This window comes from Manis pentadactyla, chromosome X (assembly GCF_030020395.1).
Source record: "Manis pentadactyla isolate mManPen7 chromosome X, mManPen7.hap1, whole genome shotgun sequence".
Classification (NCBI taxonomy): Eukaryota; Metazoa; Chordata; class Mammalia; order Pholidota; family Manidae; genus Manis; species Manis pentadactyla.
In genome coordinates this window covers 72,374,792-72,394,607 of record NC_080038.1, presented here as the reverse complement: position 1 = coordinate 72,394,607, position 19,816 = coordinate 72,374,792, and the positions used below count along the sequence as shown (strand labels likewise).

Sequence of the window (19,816 nt, the reverse complement as noted above, 5' to 3'; positions counted from 1 at the left end):
GTTAAGCAGAAAGACAAAGCCAGTAAAACTCACTTAAAGGGACTCAAAGAGTTAACCAGATAAAACCAGAGAGCCAGAAAGCACATAGAGTTAAAGTCCCAAAGGCCAGGAGTGACTTAGAATGTCCAAACATTTCCCAGATAAAGAAAAATATCAGAGCGCAGCCCATGTCTTCATTGTACCAAGTAAATCATGCCATTGTAAAATCTTACAATGCCCAGCTTGTTCTTTAACTTAACCTATATGTAGTTCGTCCTCTTCTTCCAGCCCCTTTATCAAGTAACTTTGTAACCAAGACAGAGACAGCCCCCCAAAGTATAAATAAACCTATGTAAATAAAGAATGCCAAGATCCAAACCAACATAGTCACCTAAAAAACCCTATTCTTAAGACAGAACTTCAAAAGAATTGTAAATCTCCTGTATACATCATTAGCCTTATGCTCACACATACATTGGCCTTATGCTAACCCTTCCCCAAAGAAGCCCTATAAAACCCCAGACCCTAAATCTTAAGCATGCCTCCTCTCTGAGGTTGCCTTCACTCCCCTTTCTTCTAGTGTATCACCCTCTCTGTTCTCCAAATTAGTAGAGAGGTGCTGCTGAGAGCTCTGATCTAGTGCAAGTTCCCATCACCTGAATAACCCAGACAAGACTGCAGTCGTGCTCTTTAGTAGCCTGCCTAAAAATATCCTTTCTTTGTTTTGGGAAGTTCTCAATATAATCTCCAGGGCTCTGCAGCTCTGCCAAATCCTTAGTTTCCATGCCTTGCATATTTAAGCAGACACTAGATGCCAGGTGATCCTGGCTTTAAGAGTTAGCAAGAGATTTGCCTAATACCAAGCAAGAGTTCAATAAGCTTCCCTTTCCTCTGTCTGTTTTCCTTCCTCTCTGCTTTATTCAAGTAAACTGGCTTTTGCCTACTTTGATTCCAGCTTACTCCTCCCCTAGAGTGTATTCAAATAAAAATTTCACTTTGCTTCACTAATGTGTCTCTGCCCTTCAGTTCTTTGTTGCATCAGAGACAAGAACCAAAGGGAACAAACTCAACCCCTAACAGTTTTAGTATTAGAGTGATGCTAGCCTCATAAAATGAGTTTGGAAGTATTCCCTCCTCTACTTTTTGGGACTACTTTAACAAGGGTGGGTATTAGCTCTTTAAAGGTTTGGTAGAATTCACCTGTGAAACAATCTGCTGGACTTCTGTTGTGAGATTTTCGATTACCAATTTAGTTTTGTTAGTGGTTGGTGTGTTGAGGTTTTGCCCCCAGGGTCATTGTTGGAAGGTTGTATGTTTGTAGGAATTCGCCCATTTCTTCTAGGTTGTCTAATTTATTGGCATATAATTTTTCATTGAATTCTCAAAAAATTCTTTGTATTACAGTGGTACCAGTTGTAACTTCACGTTTTTAGGTTATGATTCTGCTTGTGTCCTTTTTTTCTTGATAATTCTGGCTAGGGGTTGTCTATTTTATCTTCTCAAGAACCAGCTCTTGGTTTCATTGACCTTTTTTCTATTGTTTTATTCTTTATTTGATTTATTTCTGCTCTGATCTTTATTATATTCCTTCTACTCACTTTGGGTTTCATTTGTTCTTTTTCAAATTTCTTTAGTTGTGAGTCTACATCGTTTATTTGGGATTGTTCTTGCTTATTGAGGTAGGTTGTGTTTTGCTATGTACTATCCTGTTAGAACTGCTTTTGCAATATAAAACATTTTGAATTGTTTGTTTTCTTTTGTTCCTGTGTATTATTTAATTTCCTCTTCAATTTGTTCATTGATCCATTAATTATTAGAAGCATGTTTAGTCTCCATGTGTTTGTGAGGTTTTTTTGTCTTCTTTCTTCATGGAATTAATTTATATATACTGTTGTGATCTCAAAAGATGCCTGATAGAATTTCAATCTGTTTGAATTTATGGAGACCCTTTTTGTGGCCTAATATGTAATCTAGTCTCAAGAATGTTCCATGTGCACTTGAGAAAAATGTGTGCTGGTGCTTTTGGGTGGAATGTTCTGTATGTATCTATTAAGTCCCTCTTGTCTAATATGTCTTTCAGCACCTCTGTTTCCTTATTTTCTATCTGGATGATCTCTCTATTGATGTAAGTGGGGTGATGAAATCTAATGTGATTGTGTTGCTATTTCCCATTTAGATCTGTTTGTATTTCTTTCATAAATATAGGTGCTCCTATGTTGGGTTTATAGATATTTACAACTGTTATATCCTCTTGTTGAACTGATCCCCTTTTCATTGTGGAATGCATTTATTTGTCTCTTTTTACTTTCTGGGTTTTGAAGTCTGCCCGATATAAGTATTGCTACTGCTTTATTCTCCCTTTTATTTTCATGAAGTATTTTTCCATCCCTTCACTTTCAATCTGTGTATGTATTTAGGTCTGAAGTAAGTCTCTTTTAGTCAGCATGTAGATGAGTCTTGTTTCTTTATCAATTTTTCCATCCTATGTCTTTTGATTGGTGCATTTTGTCCATTTACACTTAAGGTAATTATTGATAGGTAAGTGCTTATTGCCATTTTATTGTGTGTGTTTTTTTTTGTAATTCCTCTGTTCCTTTCTTACTCTGTAATGTTCTTCTGTGATTTGATGGTTTTCTTTAGTGTTATTCTTGGATTACTTAATTTTTTGTGTATCTGTTATAGGCTTTAAGTTTGTAGTTTCCATAGGGTCCATAGTTTCCTAAATATATAAAAGTCTATATTAACTTGATAGCTGCTCAATTTCAAACAGAGTCAAAAAGTATGGATTTTTAATTTTCTTTTTCCTCCATACTTTATGTATGTCATAATCTACATCTTTTGTGTACCCCTTGACTAATTTTGGGCATTGTTGATCTTACTATATTTTTAACTTCATACTTGGTTAGTAAATAATTGGTCTACCTTTACTGTAGGTTTATTTTCAGTGATGAAAAATATTTAAGCTTAAGAACATTTCAGTCTACAGAGGACCCTTTAACATAACCTGTAAGGCTTATTTAGTGGTGGCAAGTTCTTTTAAATTTCATTTATCTGGGAAAATTTTAATCTCCCCTTCAATTCTGAATGGTAAACTTGCTAGGTAGAGAATTCCTGGTTGTAGGTTCTTCCCTTTAATATATTAAGTATTTCATTCCACCCCCTTCTGGCCTGTGAAGTTTCTGCTGAGAAATCTGCTAATAACCATGTGAACTTTCCCTTATAGGTAACTGTCTCCCTTTCTCTTGCTGCTTGTAAGATTCTCTCTTTAATCTTTCCTGTTTTAATTAATATATGTCTTGGTGTTGTTTTCCTGGGGTTCCCTTTTTTAGGGGTTTTCTGTGCTTCCAGGACCTGGATGTCTATTCCCTAGATTGGGGAGATTTTCAGATATTACTACTTCACAGTAAGTTTCTACTCCTCTGTCTCTCTCTTCTTATTCTGAGACCCCTGTTATATGAATATTGTTACATTTGGAGTTGTTACACAGCTCTCAGAATCTTCTCACTCTGTTAGTGATGAACATTTAGGTCGTTTCCATTTTTTTCTGTCATTATAAACAATACTGCTATGATCATTCTGGTACGTATTTCCTTTGTCAAGTATGGACAGCTTCTCTATGGTATATATCTAGGAGTATGCTGCATTGCAGAATATGTATTCTTTCAATTTTCTATGTAGATGTGTTTCATCTAAAAGTAATGATACTTCAATTATTTCTATTGTAATCTGTATACTTTTTGTTTATCATGCTAGGACTCCAGAATAATGCTTTAAAAAACACAGAAATATATATATAGCAGAATAATTTTCTTGTTACTGATTTTAAAAAGAATTTTGATGCTTTGCAATCAAAGATGATATTTGCCGTGAATTTTTCATATGCCTTATTTCAAGTTAAGGAAGTTTCTTTCAGTCATAGTTGGCTAGGAGTTTGGTCATGAACCATTCATTTGAATATTGGTTTGATTAATCCATTGAATGTTGGATTTTCTTTGTTTTTTCTCCATATCTTGAGAGCATCATCTGTGTTTTCCTCTTTAATCTTAAAACACATGGGTATATCTTCTAACAATATTAAACTATCCTTGCATTTCTAGGATAAACCTGTCATGAGTAAGATGTATTTAATACATTGCTTGATTGCTAATATTTTGTTTAGTGTTTTTTCATCTGTTCATTAGTGAGTTTGGTCTGTAATTGTACATTCACATGTACTACCTTTTTTTTATTTGAGTATCAAAGACAAGAAGTGTTTCTCCTTTTTTCTATTCTTTGGAATAGTTCTGTAAGATAGGAATTGCTTTCTTAACTGATAGATGTAATGCAACAGTAAAACCATCTGGGCTTCTGTCGGTTAGTTAAAATGTTTTCCCATATTAAATCAGGGACGTACAATTATTCATTTAGTTCATATAAGTAATATTGTTTTAGGATTGTCCACTTTGTCTAAGACTTCCAATTTATTGGCACATTGTTCATCATTATTTTAAAATAGCTATGCTGTGTCTGCAGTTATTTCCCCTTTTTCATTTCTACACTGTTTATGCCTTTTCTTTTTCCTTCATCAGTTTCTACAAAGTTATGTTAATATTATTTGTCTTTACAGGGAACTCAACTGTGGGCTTTTTGATCCTTTCTGTTATATCTTTGTTTCTATTTTCTTTTGTAAGTTATTTTCTTCTTACGCTTCATTTGAGTTTATTCTGTATTTTTCCTGACTCTGTGAGATGGATGCTTAATTGTGTTAAGTTTCAGCCTGCCTTCCTTTCTCATGTGAATTCTTAAGGTTAGAAAATTCCATCTAAGTATGGCATTAGCTCTACATCCCACAAATCACATCCACTCATTTTCTTGTCACTCAATTCTAATTATTTTAAATTTATTTTCATTTTAATTTCTTCTTTAATCTGTATGTAGATACAGCATTTTTCATTTCCAAATATTTATTTTAATGAACTTTTTATCTTAGAAGGATTTTTAATTCTTACAGAAAAATTGTGGAGAGAATTCCCTTCATTCATTCATTCATTCATTCATTATTGAGTTGTGGTTAGAAAACTAGTTTTTCTGATATTATTTCAGATTTACTTTGTGGGCTAGTACATGATCAATTTTCATATGTCTCATGTGCTTAAAAATGATGTGTATTCTCAAATCATACTACCAATACGGTACAGGATTGGCTATAATTATATGTTTATTAAAATAAGAGTCTTAATAAGGTATTATATAACTTCTATATTTGTAGTTATTGAGAGAGTTTTGTGAAAAATCTCCCAAGATTGATAATTTTGTCTGTTAGTTATATATATATGTATATATATATATATACACACACACACACACACACACATACATATATATATACACATACACACAGGCACTTTGGAGCTATGTAGAGGTACATGGAAATTGTGAATTTACTTTTTATTTTAATAGTGACCCCTGCATTTAAAAAATTCCTAATTCTTCTTCTGGGTACTCTGATTGATACTAATAAAGATTTACATGCTTGTTTTAAGTTAATATTGGTCTGTTATAATATTTTTCTTTCTTTTTATATCCAACCTTTCTGTCTTTATATTTTAAAGTCCTGTTTAAAGCACATAGTTGTAATTTGTCTCATTATTTTTTTAATCCATCCTGACATTTTGGGGATGTGTCTATTATTTTATCATTTCTGCTTATCCTGTTCTTTCTGTGATTCACTTCTCTTTCGCTGCCTTCTTTTGGACTTACTAAGTGTCACCTCATATTTCCTGCTACTATTTTGTAAGTTACATGCTACTTTCTTAGTAGTGCCCTTCAAATTTTAACATGCATAGTTAATTTCTAAACAGAAACTCTTTTCTTCTCTTGAATAATACAAAGATTTTTAAACAACTTTTAATAGTTCTTTATTTTTTAATGTACATACAATAAAATGCACGGTTTTTGTGTACAGATTGATGAATTTTGACATTTGTATATACTTGCATAACCATCACCCAAATCAAGATATCAAACATTCTATTTTTTGACTTTTTAATTTAAAAATTAAAAATTAAAAAATTTTTAAATATTTAACTAGTCACCCCATCCTCTATCTTATGTTTTTATTGTCTAGTTATGTTTGTTCTACCTTTTTTATCTTCAAAATTAGACATCAGAATTTATTTGGATTTACCCATGTGTTTACCAATCTCTGTACTCACAAAGCCTTTCATTTCCTAATTTTGTTTCTTGTGAATTACAGTTGGTCATCATTATTCATGTATCTGTATTCGCCAATTCACTTAATCAGTAAAATCTATTTGTAGTCTAAAAATTAGTCCTGTGCACTTTTGGGGTCATTCGTGGGCATGCTCAGAGAACTGAAAAATTTGAGTGGCTGGAAACATACATTCCCAGTTGCGATTGAACAGTGGAATGCTCTGTCTTCTTATTTCACCTTTCGTACCATAAACAAGTGTCTTTTTCACTTTTTATCTAGTGTCACTTTTTTAAAATTTTTTGTGCTTTTTGGTGATTTCACTGATCCCCAAGTATAGTGTTGAAGTGCTGTTGTGCATTTTTAGGTGTAGTTCTATGATGTGCCTGATGGAGAATATATGTGTGTTAGATAAGCTTCTTTCACACATGACATAATGCTGTTGGCCATAAATTCAGTGTTAATAAATCAGCAGTATATCTTAAGTAAGATGTGTTAAAACAGAGGAATACACAAAACAGGATTATGTATTGATGAGCTGACAAAAATATTTTGACCAGAAGCTTTCAGAAACCTAACCCTTTATTTCCTCTTGGAGTAATGGTTCCATACTCAACTAATTCACTGTTTGCACTGACTTCATGAAACATAACTACTGTGAATGATATGAATCTACTGTATATCCTTTGGAAGTTACATTAGCATTTTTTTATTTTGATATCATTAATGTACAATTACTTGAACAACATTATGGTTAGTAGACTTCCCCCATTATCAAGTCCCCCCCCACATACCCCATTACAATCACTGTCCATTAGCATAGTAAGATGCTATAGAATCACTACTTGTCTTCTCTGTATGTACTGCCTTTCCCATGCCCACCCCCACTACATTGTGTACTAATAGTAATGCCCCATTTTCCCCCTTATCCCTCCCTTCCCACACCCCCCACCAGTCCCTTTCCCTTTGGTAACTGTTAGTCCATAGTCCATTCTTGGGTTCTGTGAGTCGGCTGCTGTTTTGTTCCTTCAGTTTTTCCTTTGTTGTTATACTCCACAGATAAGTGAAATGATTTGTACTTGACTTTCTCTGCCTGGCTTATTTCACTAAGCATAATACCTTCTAGCTCCATCCATGTTGTTGCAAATGGTAGGGTTTGTTTTCTTCGTATGGCAGAATAATATTACATTGTGTATATGTACCACCTCTTCTTTATCCATTCATCTACTGATGGACACTTAGGTTGCTTCCATTTCTTGGCTATTGTAAATAGTGCTGCGATAAACATAGGGGTGCATATGTCTTTTTCAAACTGGGCTGCTGCATTCTTAGGGTACATTCCTAGGAGTGGAATTCCTGGGTCAAATGGTATTTCTATTTTGAGTTTTTTGAGGAACCTCTATACTTCTTTCCACAATGGTTGAACTAGTTTACATTCCCACCAGCTGTGTAGGAGGCTATCCCTTTCTCCACATCCTTGCCAACATTTGTTGTTTGTCTTATAGATGGTGGCCATCCTAACTGGTGTGAGGTGATATCTCACTGTGGTTTTAATTTGCAATAGCTCTGATGATTAGCGATGTGGAGCATCTTTTCATGTGCCTGTTGGCCATCTGAATTTCTTCTTTGGAGAACTGTCTGTTTAGCTCCTCTGCCCATTTTTTAATTGGCTTATTTGCTTTTTGTTTGTTGAAGTGTGTGAGCTCCTTATATAATTTGGATGTCAACCCCTTATCAGATATGTCATTTATGAATATATTCTCCCATACTGTAGGATGTCTTTTTATTCTACTGATGGTATCCTTTGCTGTACAGGAGCTTTTTAGTTTGATATAGTCCCACTTGTTCATTTTTGCTTTTGTTTCCCTTGCCTGGGGAGATATGTTCATGAAGAAGTTGCTCATGTTTATGTCCAAGAGATTTTTGCCTATATTTTTTTCTAATAGTTTTATGGTTTCATGACTTACATTCAGATCTCTGATCCATTTTGAGTTTATTTTTGTGTACAGGGTTAGAAATCCAGTTTCATTCTTTTACATGTAGCTGTCCAGTTTTGCCAACACCAGCTGTTCAATGGGTAGTCATTTCTCCATTGTATATCCATGGCTCCTTTATCGTATATTAATTGACCATATATGCTTGAGTTTATATCTGGACTCTCTATTCTATTCCACTGGTCTATGGGTCTGTTCTTGTTCCAGTACCAAATTGTCTTGATTACTGTGGCTTTGTAGTAGAGCTAGAAGTCAGGGAGCGTAATTCCCCCTGATTTATTCTTCCTTTTCAGGTTTGCTTTGGCTATTTGGGGTCTTTTGTCATTCCATATGAATTTTAGAACTATTTGCTCTAGTTTATTGAAGAACGCTGTAGGTATCTTGATAGGGATTGCATTGAATCTGTAGATTGCTTTAGGCAGGATGGCCATTTTGACAATATTAATTCTTCCTAGCCAAGAGCATGGGATGAATTTCCATTCATTAGTGTCCTCTTTAATTTCTCTTAAGAGTGTCCCATAGTTTTCAGGGTATAGGTCTTTCACTTCCTTGGTTAGGTTTATTCCTAAGTATTTTATTCTTTTTGATGCGATTGTGAATGGAATTGTTTTCCTGATTTCTCTTTCTGCTAGTTCATAATTAGTGTATAGGAATGCAACAGATTTCTGTGTATATATCCCACATCTTGCTGAATTCAGATATTAAACCTAGAAGTTTTGGAGTGGATTCTTTAGGGATTTTTATGTACAATGTCATGCCATCTGCAAACAGGGACAGTTTGATGTCTTCCTTGCCTATCTGGATGCATTTATTTCTTTGTGTTGTGTGATTGCCATGGCTAGGACCTCCAGAACTATGTTGAATAAAAGTGGGGAGAATGGGCATCCTTGTCTTGTTCCTGATCTTAAAGGAATAGTTTTCAGATTCTCGTTGTTAAATATAATGTTGGCTGTGGGTTTATCATATATGGCCTTTATTATGTTGAGATACTTGCCCTCTATACCCATTTTGTTGAGAGTTTTTATCATGAATGGGTGTTGAATTTTGTCAAATGCTTTTTCAACATCTATGGAGATGAACATGTGGTTTTTGTCCTTCTTTTTGTTGATGTAGTGGATGATGGTGATGGACTTTAGAATGTTGTACAGTCCATCCTTGCATCCCTGGGATGAATCCCACTTGATCATGATGGATGATCTTTTTGATGGGTTTTTGAATTCAGTGTGCTAATATTTTGTTGAGTATTTTTGCATCTATGTTCTTCAGGATATTGGTCTGTAATTTTCTTTTTTTTGTGGTGTCTTTGCCTGGTTTTGGTATTAGAGTGATGTCCTTGTAGAATGAGTTTGGGAATATTCCCTCCTTTTCTACTTTTTGGAAAACTTTAAGGAGGATGGGTATTAGGTCTTCACTAAATGTTTGATAACATTCAGCAGTGAAACCATCTGGTGCAGGAATTTTGTTCTTAGGTAGTTTTTTGATTACCAATTCAATTTCTTTGCTGGTAATTGGTCTATGCAGATTTTCTGTTTCTTTCTGGGTCAGCCTTGGAAGGTTGTATTTTTCTAGAAAGTTGTCCATTTCTTTTAGGTTTTCCAGCTTGTTAGCATATAGATTTTTATAGTATGCTCTAATAATTCCTTGTATTTCTGTCGTGTCCATCATGATTTTTCCTTTCTCATTTCTGATTCTGTTTATTTGTGTAGCCTCTCTTTTTTTCTTGATAAGTCTGGCTAGGGGTTTGTCTGTTTTGTTTATTTTCTTGAAGAACCAGCTCCTGCTTTCATTAATTCTTTCTATTGTTTTATTCTTCTCAATTTCATTTATTTCTGCTTTAATCTTTATTATGTTCTTCCTTGTATTGACTTTGGGCCTCATTTGTTCTTCCTTTTCTAGTTTCATTAATTGTGAGTTTAGACTGTTCATTTGGGTTGTTCTTCTTTCCTGAGGTAGGCCTGTATTGCAATATACTTCCCTCTTAGCACGGCCTTCGCTGCATCCCACAGTTTTTGTGTTGTTGAATCATTATTGTCTTTTGTCTGAAAATATTGCTTGATCTCTGTTTTTATTCGGTCATTGATCCATTGATTATTTAGGAGCATGTTATTAAGTCTCCATGTGTTTATGGGCTTTTTCATTTTATTTGTGTAATTTATTTCTAGTTTCATACCTTTGTGATCTGAGAAGCTGGTTGGTACAATTTCAATCTTTTTGAATTTACTGAGGTTCTTTTTGTGGCCTAGTATATGATCTATTCTTGAAAATGTTCCATGTGCACTTAAGAAGAATGTGTATCCTGTTGCTTTTTGATGGAGTGTTCTGTAGATGTCTGTTAGGTCCATCTGTTCTAATACCTTGTTCAGTGCCTCTGTCTCTTTATTTATTTTCTGTCTGGTTGATCTGTCCTTTGGAGTGAGTGGTGTGTTGAAGTCTCCTAAAATGAATGCATTGCATTCTATTTCCCCCTTTAATTCTGTTAGCATTTGTTTCACATATGTAGGTGATCCTGTGTTGGGTGCATAGATATTTATAACAGTTATATCCTCTTGTTGGACTGACCCCTTTATCATTATGTAATGTCCTTCTTTGTCTCTTGTTACTTTCTTAGTTTTGAAGTCTATTTTATCTGATACAAGTACTGCAACTCCTGTTTTTTCCTCCCTGTTTGTTGCAGGAAATATCTTTTTCCATCCCTTTACTTTCAGTCTCTTTATGTCTTTGGGTTTAAAGTGAGTCTCTTGTAGGCAACATATGGAAAGATCTTGTTTTTTAATCCATTCAGTGACTCTGTGTCTTTTGATTGGTGCATTCAGACCATTTACTTTTAGGGTGATTATTGAGAGGTTTGTACTTATTGCCATTGCAGACTTTTGATTCATGGTTACCAAAGGTTCAAGGGTAATTCCCTTACTATCTAACAGTGTAATTTAACTCACGTTGTGTGCTATTACAAACACAACCTAAAGGTTCTCATTTTTTTTCCTCCTTTTTCTTCCTCCTCCATTCTTTGTATGTTATGAATCATATTCTGTACTCTTTGTCCATCCCTTGGGTGACATCTGTTTAGCCTTAGGAATACTTCCATCTATAGGAGTCCCTCCAAAATGCACTGTAGAGGTGGTTTGTGGGAGGTAAATTCTCTCAATTTTTTCTTGTCTGAAAATTGTTTAATCCCTCCTTCAAATTTAAATGATAACCTTTCCGGGTATAGTATTCTTGGTTCAAGGGCCTTCTGCTTCGTTGCATTAAATATACCTTGCCACTCCCTTCTGTCCTGTAAGGTTTCTGCTGAGTCTGATGATATCCTGATGGGTTTTCCTTTGTATGTGATCTTTCTTCTCTCTCTAGCTGCTTTCAAAAGTCTGTCTTTATCCTTGATCTTTGCCATTTTTTATTGTTATATGTCTTGATGTTGTCTTCCTTGGGTCCCTTGTGTTGGGAGATCTGTGCACTTACATGGCCTGAGAGACTATCTCCTTCCCTAGATTGGGGAAGTTTTCAGCAATTACCTCCTCAATGGCACTTTCTATCCCTTTTTCTCTCTCTTCTTCTTCTGGTACCCATATAATATGAATATTGTTCCATTTGGATTCATCACACAATTCTCTCAATATTCTTTCCTTCTTAGAGATTCTTTTTTCTCTTCATACCTTAGCTTCTTTGTATTCCTCTTCTCTAATTTCTATTCCATTTACTGTCTCTTCTACTATATCTAATCTGCTTTTAAATCCCTCCATTGTATGTTTCATTTCAGATATGGAATTTCTTAGTGATTGAATCTCTGACTTAAATTCATTCCTGAGTTCTTGAATATTTTTCTGTACCTCCATAAGCATATTTATGATTTTTATTTTGAACTCTCAGGCAGATTGGTGAGTTCAGTTTCATTTGTCCCATTTTCTTGGTTTTGTGAGATTTTGGTCTGAACCATGTTCTTTTGATGTTTCATATTTCTCTGTGGTGCCCACTACTGCCCAGAAGCTCCAGTCTTTGGAGCTGCTCTGCCCCTAGAGTGAGGTTGGGTGTCATAGGGGAGTGGAGCTGGTGTCTGTGGGGGAGGAAAGATCTGTTTCCTGATTTCTTTCTGCAGTGCCTATCTCCAGTGTCAGAGCCAGTGGACCAAGCACACCAGTGTAAGCCTCTGTACTTTGTGTCTCTAGCTGTTGAAGGTGGGGCCTCCCTGTGGCTAGCGTGATGCCAGCACAGTGACTGCAGGTTTTTGACCCAGTGTTGGCAGGCTAGGAGGAAGGCGCAGCATGCTGCGTATCACAGTGGGGAGCCTTGGAGCTGAGTAGTCATCCAGGGAGATGGGGTACTTGAAGCTCCTCAAATTTTCCAACCAGCTGGGCAGAGCGTGCCCAGAGAAGCTTGTCCAGCTTTCCCCTCCCCCATGCAGCAAGCTCCGTGCAAACCCTTCTCCTTCAGCGGCCCTCTCACTGATAGGAAGCCTCTCAGACCACCTGCCTTTCTCTTCTCCAGGGTGGCCGGCTGTGGATACCCTCCTGCACAAATGGCTGAAATCTGTCTCTCAAGCACTCCACCTGTCTGAGCTCCCCAATGTCCAGAGCACCACACAAGGTCGGTTTCTGCTCCCAAAGCAGATCTCCAGGGCTGGATGTTCAGCAGTCCTAGGCTTCCACCCCCTCCCCTGCTCCATTTCTCTTCCTCCTGCCAGTGAGCTGGGGTAGGGGAAGGGCTTGGGTCCTGCCTGATAAAGATTTTCTTACGTTACCCTGTTTCGTGAGGTCTGCTCTCTTCGTGAGGTCTGTGTGCAGTCTGGTTCAGCCTTCTTTCTTGTTGTTGTTTTAGGGTTAGTTGTATCAATTAACTACATTTTCATACTGTCTTTGGTTTTGGGAGGAATTCTTCATCTCATCTCTCATGCCGCCATCATGAATCTCATGGTTTACATTAGCATTTTGTTTGAAAATTCTGCTGTTTGATTTTTATTCTTTTGTAAATAATCTGGATTTTCACTGTGGCTCTTCTAAAGTTGCTTTAGTCTTTCGTATTCCAAGGTTTACTATGTACTATGATGTATCTAAGTGCAGATATTTTTTTTTCATCCCACTTTGGATTTTTTGTGTGTGTGCTTCCTGAGTCTAAAATTTTTATACCTCATCAGTTATGGAATACTCTAAGGCATTTATTATCTCTTTGAATGTAAACTTTTGCACCTTCTCTTTATTATGTCTTTATGTGATTCCCAGTTATTAGACCTTTTATTCTATTTTCTTTATCTGTTATCCTCACTTTCATATTAAACTAATTTTCACTCAGTTTAGTTTTATATTCAGCTTGTGTATTTTCTTCTCAGCTTTATCTAATTTTCTTTATCTTGTTTGCTCCACCTCAAGCTCTGAGCCAAGGCCCATAATGACAGTTAACCATTACATCCCATCTTCCTTTGCCAGCTGATACATTTTTCTATCCCACCCTTATGCTGATATTGTAGCCTTTCAAAGTTCTAGCTCTATTTGAACAGTTCAGTTCTTGCACTTCACTTTTGTGGGCTCTATAGGGGGCTTCAGCTTCAAGGGCTTCTGTGTTTACTTACTGCTATTTCCTTCTTTCTCTTTGCTCAGACCCCTGAGGATTTTCCTTCCCTTTCTTCCAGTTAAGCTCTATATTTAAAAGGCCATTTGTTATAGTTTACCCAGTATGTCAAGATGTTTCTCTAAATCTGTAAGGTTCCATATTTGTGGAAATGGTTCATGTCTTTAGGATAAAGGGGGAGGTAGGTATTAAATGGAATTTTGTAATGAATCTCCATATTTTTGGTCACTATTTTATACCATGATCAATTTTACCTATTAATATTAAATAAGAGTTGTCTGTAATACGCATTCAGCAGTCAGTCCTCAATATTAGTACTTGGTAGAAAATTGAAGTTTAAGGGATGCTGAAATCATTCTTTAAAAAGAACACTATATATTTAATTACATAAATTCACCTAAAATAATTGGCTGATTAATTCAGCTTTTAGCTATAGTGACTTTTTCTACAGAGACAGCAATTCTAATTGGGAGATGATTTGGGAAATGAAAAAAATTATTCCTTTTCCTTTCTTAATTTCCATCTATATTCAGACTCAGATTCTCAGCAGGTCTAGATTTTTGCCTCCTTCCCCAGGTGACACTTGGCAATATCTGTAGACTTTTTTGGGTAGGGGAGGGTGCTGATGTCATCTTGTGGGTAAAGTCCAGGGATTCTGATAAGAGTCCTAGAATTCAAAGGACAGCCCCTAAAACAAAGCATTATCTGGCCTAAATTATAAATGATGTTTTGGCTGAGAAACCCTATTTATAAAGGGAGTTATAACTTAGTCACCTAGCTGAAATTGATAAATCTTATTTATAAACTGTATTTTAAATTAAAATTACTCATACACATGGGAGATTCATACACATGTACTTACTTCCTTAACAATTCTGGGTATATCTGTTATTGATGAAAGAATACCTGGGGTACCAAGGTCATCCCTCTCATTATCCATATATAAGGATAATATATATATATCCATATATAAGCCATTGGAAAGTGAACAAGTAGCTACATTTAGCTTTAGCTTAGATAAATAAAACAATCAAGTAATTTTTGTTTTCTGATAGTGATATAATCAACCCAATTTCATCCCTTTAATCTGTATGGTGTATATATATATACCTACCTTCTCCATAAAATAACCCTACATCTTTTTTATAGATGTCCTTAAGAAATACAGAATCAAGGTCTTAAAAATAGATTTTACCTGTTCTTAAAGGGTAGAAAACACATAGAATCTTCCTAACTAGTGATTTAGTCATGACACAAACAAGTTAGTTTTGAAGTAGTCCATATCACTTTTCCATATTCATGTGCATGTACTTCATATTTTTTTTATATGTGTCATGAAAATGAAAGATTTATGGTATTGCTTTCTCATTGTGGTCTTTACTGAGCAGGGTACTTTCCTTCCTATTATGTTTTTTCTTTTTTAATTTAACATTGTAATCTTAAAAATATTTTTGACTTAAAAATTGGAAAAACAGTAGGGTTATTTTATGCCTTTCACCAAGTTTCTCCTAATGTGGACATATTATGTAACAATAGTATAATTGTCAACAAAAGGAAATTCAATAATTGCTACAATATCACTAACTAAACCACAAATCTTACTGGTTTTTCTGGTAATGTCCTTTTCGTGTTCTAGGATCCAATGCAGCATCCCATGTTGCATTTAGTTGATATGTCTCCTTAGTCTTCTCTACTCTGCCAGTTCTTAAGTCTTTCTTTGCTGTTCATGAAATTGATACTTGAAGAATACTCTGGTCAGTTATATTGTAGAATGTCTCTCAGTCCAGGATTGCCTGATGTTTTTTATTTAGTGGATTTAGGTTACGTTTTTTGGCAACAACATCATAGAAGTGATACTGTGTCCTTCTTAGTTCATCATCTCAAAAGGTAAATGATGTTAAAATGTCTTATTACTGATGATGTTATGCCGGAGTCCAGCTCCAGCGAGTCCAGGAGTCCCTGAAGGATGGACGGCGTAGGTGACTAACCGAAATGAATGAGGACAGAGACACTAGCAAAAGCTGGGCCTGGCCTTTAATGAAAAGTAGCAGCTTGTTTTTATACTCTTTGATTACATAAAGTAAAGTGCAGGCATTGATCATTTATTTGACACATAGCATGGTTACATGAGTTTGGAAAGTTAGATTAAATCACTTGGCCTTATTCCTAGTTATTGTGGTCAGAAAATCTTGCAAATGTTAGGTAGGTGCCAGACTCTTGGTTTCTTTACATATGACTATCTAGAGTTCACTATTCTATTATTTTTATGTAGGACCCTCATTTTTTCATTGTTATACTCACATTCTTCATCTCCAGTAGGAAAGAAAGCAGCTCTCTCTAAAAGGACATGATGACTTTTTGGCAGGCAGGAACAAATTTTATGGACTGTGCCTCAGACCCATTTTCAGTAAGACTTACAGTGGATATTTTTCTGATCTGGAGTTAGGTAATGCCCTGTTCTCATTTGTTTTATAGTTTGCCAGGCTGTTCTCTGGCAAACTAGCCAAAGAATATCATTTGTTCTCTGTACCCACCTGTCACCATTAATCTTTGAAAATGCCATTTGGAGGCCACATAGGGGTGGGGGAAGGGACCTCAACCCAGGTAAATTTTCCATCATTTTTCCCATAAACTTGGATCCAGTACTCATGGGGTCTCACTTTCCCATCATTGGGGGTAATCACAAGGGCAGTAGTGGTTTTTTCCAATTTCCTTTAGGGCCAGTACCCAAAATTTTCAGGGAGAAATGGATATGGTCTCTTCCCTGAAGGGGCAGCTTGAATTGAAACCGAAATAATCAAATTTATTAGGGACATTTTGAGCAGGAGGGATATTGGAGTTTCTCCTTTGGGAAGGACGCTGGGCAGTCCCTTCCATCCAACTGCCAGGACTGTGTCATCAGGCTGGCGGTTCAGACCGGCTCCTGACAATGTTATCCTTGGTAAGGTAGTGTCTGCCAGGTTTCTCATGTAAACCTGCTATTTTTCCCTTAACAATTAATAAATATATTTATTGCTTTTAGCATATTTTTAGTAGAGGACAAATGTGGAAGAGATAAAAATTGTTTCCTCACTTTGTGAATAGTTGGTTTATATAGGATAATCTTACAAGTTTTATAATTTAACACCTTGTTTATAGGTAGTTGAGAAATTGCTTTTCTGAGTAGCCTTACCATGTATTTTCAGAACAACTATTTAACTTAGAGTTTGCTCCACAAGAACTTAATAGAAATGCCAAGAAATGCAATAAAGAAGAAAAGGCTGAAACGATAAAGACTAAAAAGGTAAGCCATTTTTATATTTTTCTTTCTTTTAACTCCTGAAATTAGCACAATCAATCATGACTGAGTGATTGTTTCAGTTTATTTTACATTGTAGAAAGATTACTTTAGTATTATAAACCAAATATCTATTTAAATAAATTATTTGACATAGTTAATAATGGCTCTTTTCTTTGCATTACTTTTTCTGCATTATTTTTTTGTATGTCCAAGTGTGGCTTACATGACAAAGTGTAAATGTTCTGTTGCTTAACTGTTCTGTTACCTATATCTAAAGACTGTCCTTTGGTTTGTAGCCAAAACCACTCTTACTCAGAAGTATAAAACCTAAGTGTAGGAATAATACTTGACATTTTTGGCTCGTTTTAATTTCTGTAGACTCTTAAAAGAGTTTTCTATCTAAATAGTACATAACATTAATGTGTATTATGGTTTGTGTATCATGTATCTTCTAGGAGGTGTCACAGGACTCAGCATATAGCTGTACTCATGTCTGTGATATATTATGATAGAAGGGTACAAAGCAAATCAAAAAAGGGAAAAGCACATGGGGCAAAGTCTAGAGGAAGCCAGGCTCAAGTTTCCAAGAGTTCTTTCCCAGTGGAGTCATATAGAACAAACTTAATTCTTCCAGGAACCAACGGTGACAACTTGTGTAAAATGTTGTCTACCAGAGAAGTTCTCCAAGGCTTTCAGTGGTGCTCATGTAGGCATCCTTTGCCTAGAACACACCAAAATTCCAGACTTCCAGAAGGAAATATGGAGGTTGGCATAAAGCACATTGTATACTAAAACACTTTAGGCACAGTAAGCCACTAATAACAGTTCTGGGAATAATGGGAACCCACCACAATTCCAAGACTCTAGATGCCAAGTAATGCCAAACTAGCAAGTAGATCTTTCTAAGGATAATAGTCTCAGGCTTGCTATGTTAGCTCTTTCTTGCACAATTGTATTTATATATGGTTTCAATACTTTATTACCTTAGGTGTTCAGATCTTTGTTAAGAGTCTATATCCAATTCTTAAATGGAGTCACTTTGGGTATTTTGTATATACTTTTAATAGAGAGAACTTCAAGGGAAGAAAACTTTCAGAACAGAGATAGAAGTAGGCCAAGTTAGAAGAAAAAGTAAACTTAAAACTCATGTATTAGGATTATCCTTCTCTAAAAACCTGAGTTCAATTTGCAAGGATAGAAAGCATAGAAAGGTTTTTGGTCTAACATTTTTGTATATTGAGATTAAATAAAGTGATTTTTGAGGCTTCAAATATCACAGAAGCATAGCAGTAGTAAAACATGCAAATTCCCAGCAAATAAAACTCCAGGACCAGATGGCTTCACTGGTGAACTATACCAAACATACGAAGACTTAATACCAATCTGTCTCAAATGCTAATAAAAGATGGAATACTTCTAAACTCCTTTTATGAGGCCAGCATTACCCTGATAACAAAACCAGACAAGGAAACTACAAGAAAAGAAAATTATAGGCTAGTATCCCTGATGAGCATAGATGCAAAATCCTCAACAAAATACTAGCAAACCAAATTCAGTGACACAGTCAAAGGACTATACATCATGTTAAAATGGGATTTATTACAGAGGTGCAAGGATTGCTTAATACCCACAGATCAATCAGTATTATACACAACATTAATAAAATGAAGGATAAAAAGCATATGATCTCCATATAAACAGGAAAAGCATGTGGCAAAATTCAACATCCATTAATGATTACAACTCTTAGTAAAGCAGCTGTAGAGGGAATATACCTCAACATAATAAGGACCATATATAATTACCCACAGCTAACATCACACTCAATGGTAAAATGCTGAAAATCAGGAATAAGACAAGTGTGCCTACTCACACAGGTTTTACTCTACATAGTACTGGAAGTCCTCGCCACTGCAGTCAGACAAAGAAAATAAAAGGTATCCAAATCACATTTGACAGTAAAACTGTCTCTATTTGTTGATGATATATTATATTTAGAAGATCCTAAAGACACCACTCAAAGCCTGTTAGAACTAATAAATTCAATAAATTTTCAGGATGAAAAAACTCAAAATACAAAAATCTGTTGTATTTCTAATAAGAGGTTAATATCCAAAATATGTAAAGAACTCATATAACTCAATAGCAAAACAATCTGATTAAAAAATGAACAGAGCATCTGATGAAAAAAACATACAGATGGCCAACATATACATGAAAAGGTTTTCAACATTACTTATTAGGGAAATACAAATCAAAACCACTACAGCTATTACTTCATACCTGTTAAAATGACTGTCATCAAAAAGACAAGAAGCAACAAATGTTGGGAAGGATGTGGAAAAATGGGAGCCTTTGTGCACCATTGCTGGGAATGTAAATTGGTGCAGCCAGTATGGAAACATAATGGAGGTTCCCCCAAAATTAAAAATAGAGCTACTGTATGATCCAGCAATTCCCCGTTGGGGTATTTATCTGAAGAAAATGAAAACACAAACTCAGAATGATATTGGCATTCTCATGTTCATTGCAGCATTATTTACAGATACCAAAACATTGAAACCTAAGTGTCCATTGATTGATGAATGGGTGAAGAAAATGTGAAATATATATATATACAATGGAATATTATTCAGCTATAAAAAGAATGAAGTCCTACCATTTGCAACAACATGAATGGACCTTGAGGCCCTTATTCTAAGTGACATTAAGTCAGACAGAGGAAGGCAAATACCACACAATCTCACTTATGTTTATATGAAATCTTAAAAAAACAAAAACTCATAAAGAGAACAGATTGATGGTTGCCAGAGGTGA

At 35.4% G+C, this 19,816-nt stretch overlaps 1 long non-coding RNA gene across 3 annotated transcripts in view; it reads left to right on the top strand.

Annotated features, from left to right (window-relative positions):
• The window catches only part of LOC118934487 (uncharacterized), a 63,459-nt gene that overhangs the window by 27,345 nt on the left and 16,298 nt on the right, over positions 1-19,816 (top strand). Inside the window, exons 1-3 of one of the 3 annotated variants that reach the window (XR_008995064.1) lie at positions 2,475-3,202; positions 3,309-3,382; positions 16,905-17,002. This is a non-coding gene — a long non-coding RNA (uncharacterized LOC118934487). Of the gene's footprint in view, positions 1-2,474; positions 3,203-3,308; positions 3,383-16,904; positions 17,003-19,816 lie in introns of those variants that run through there. The other 2 variants (XR_005033488.2, XR_008995065.1) reach the window with 2 other exon arrangements.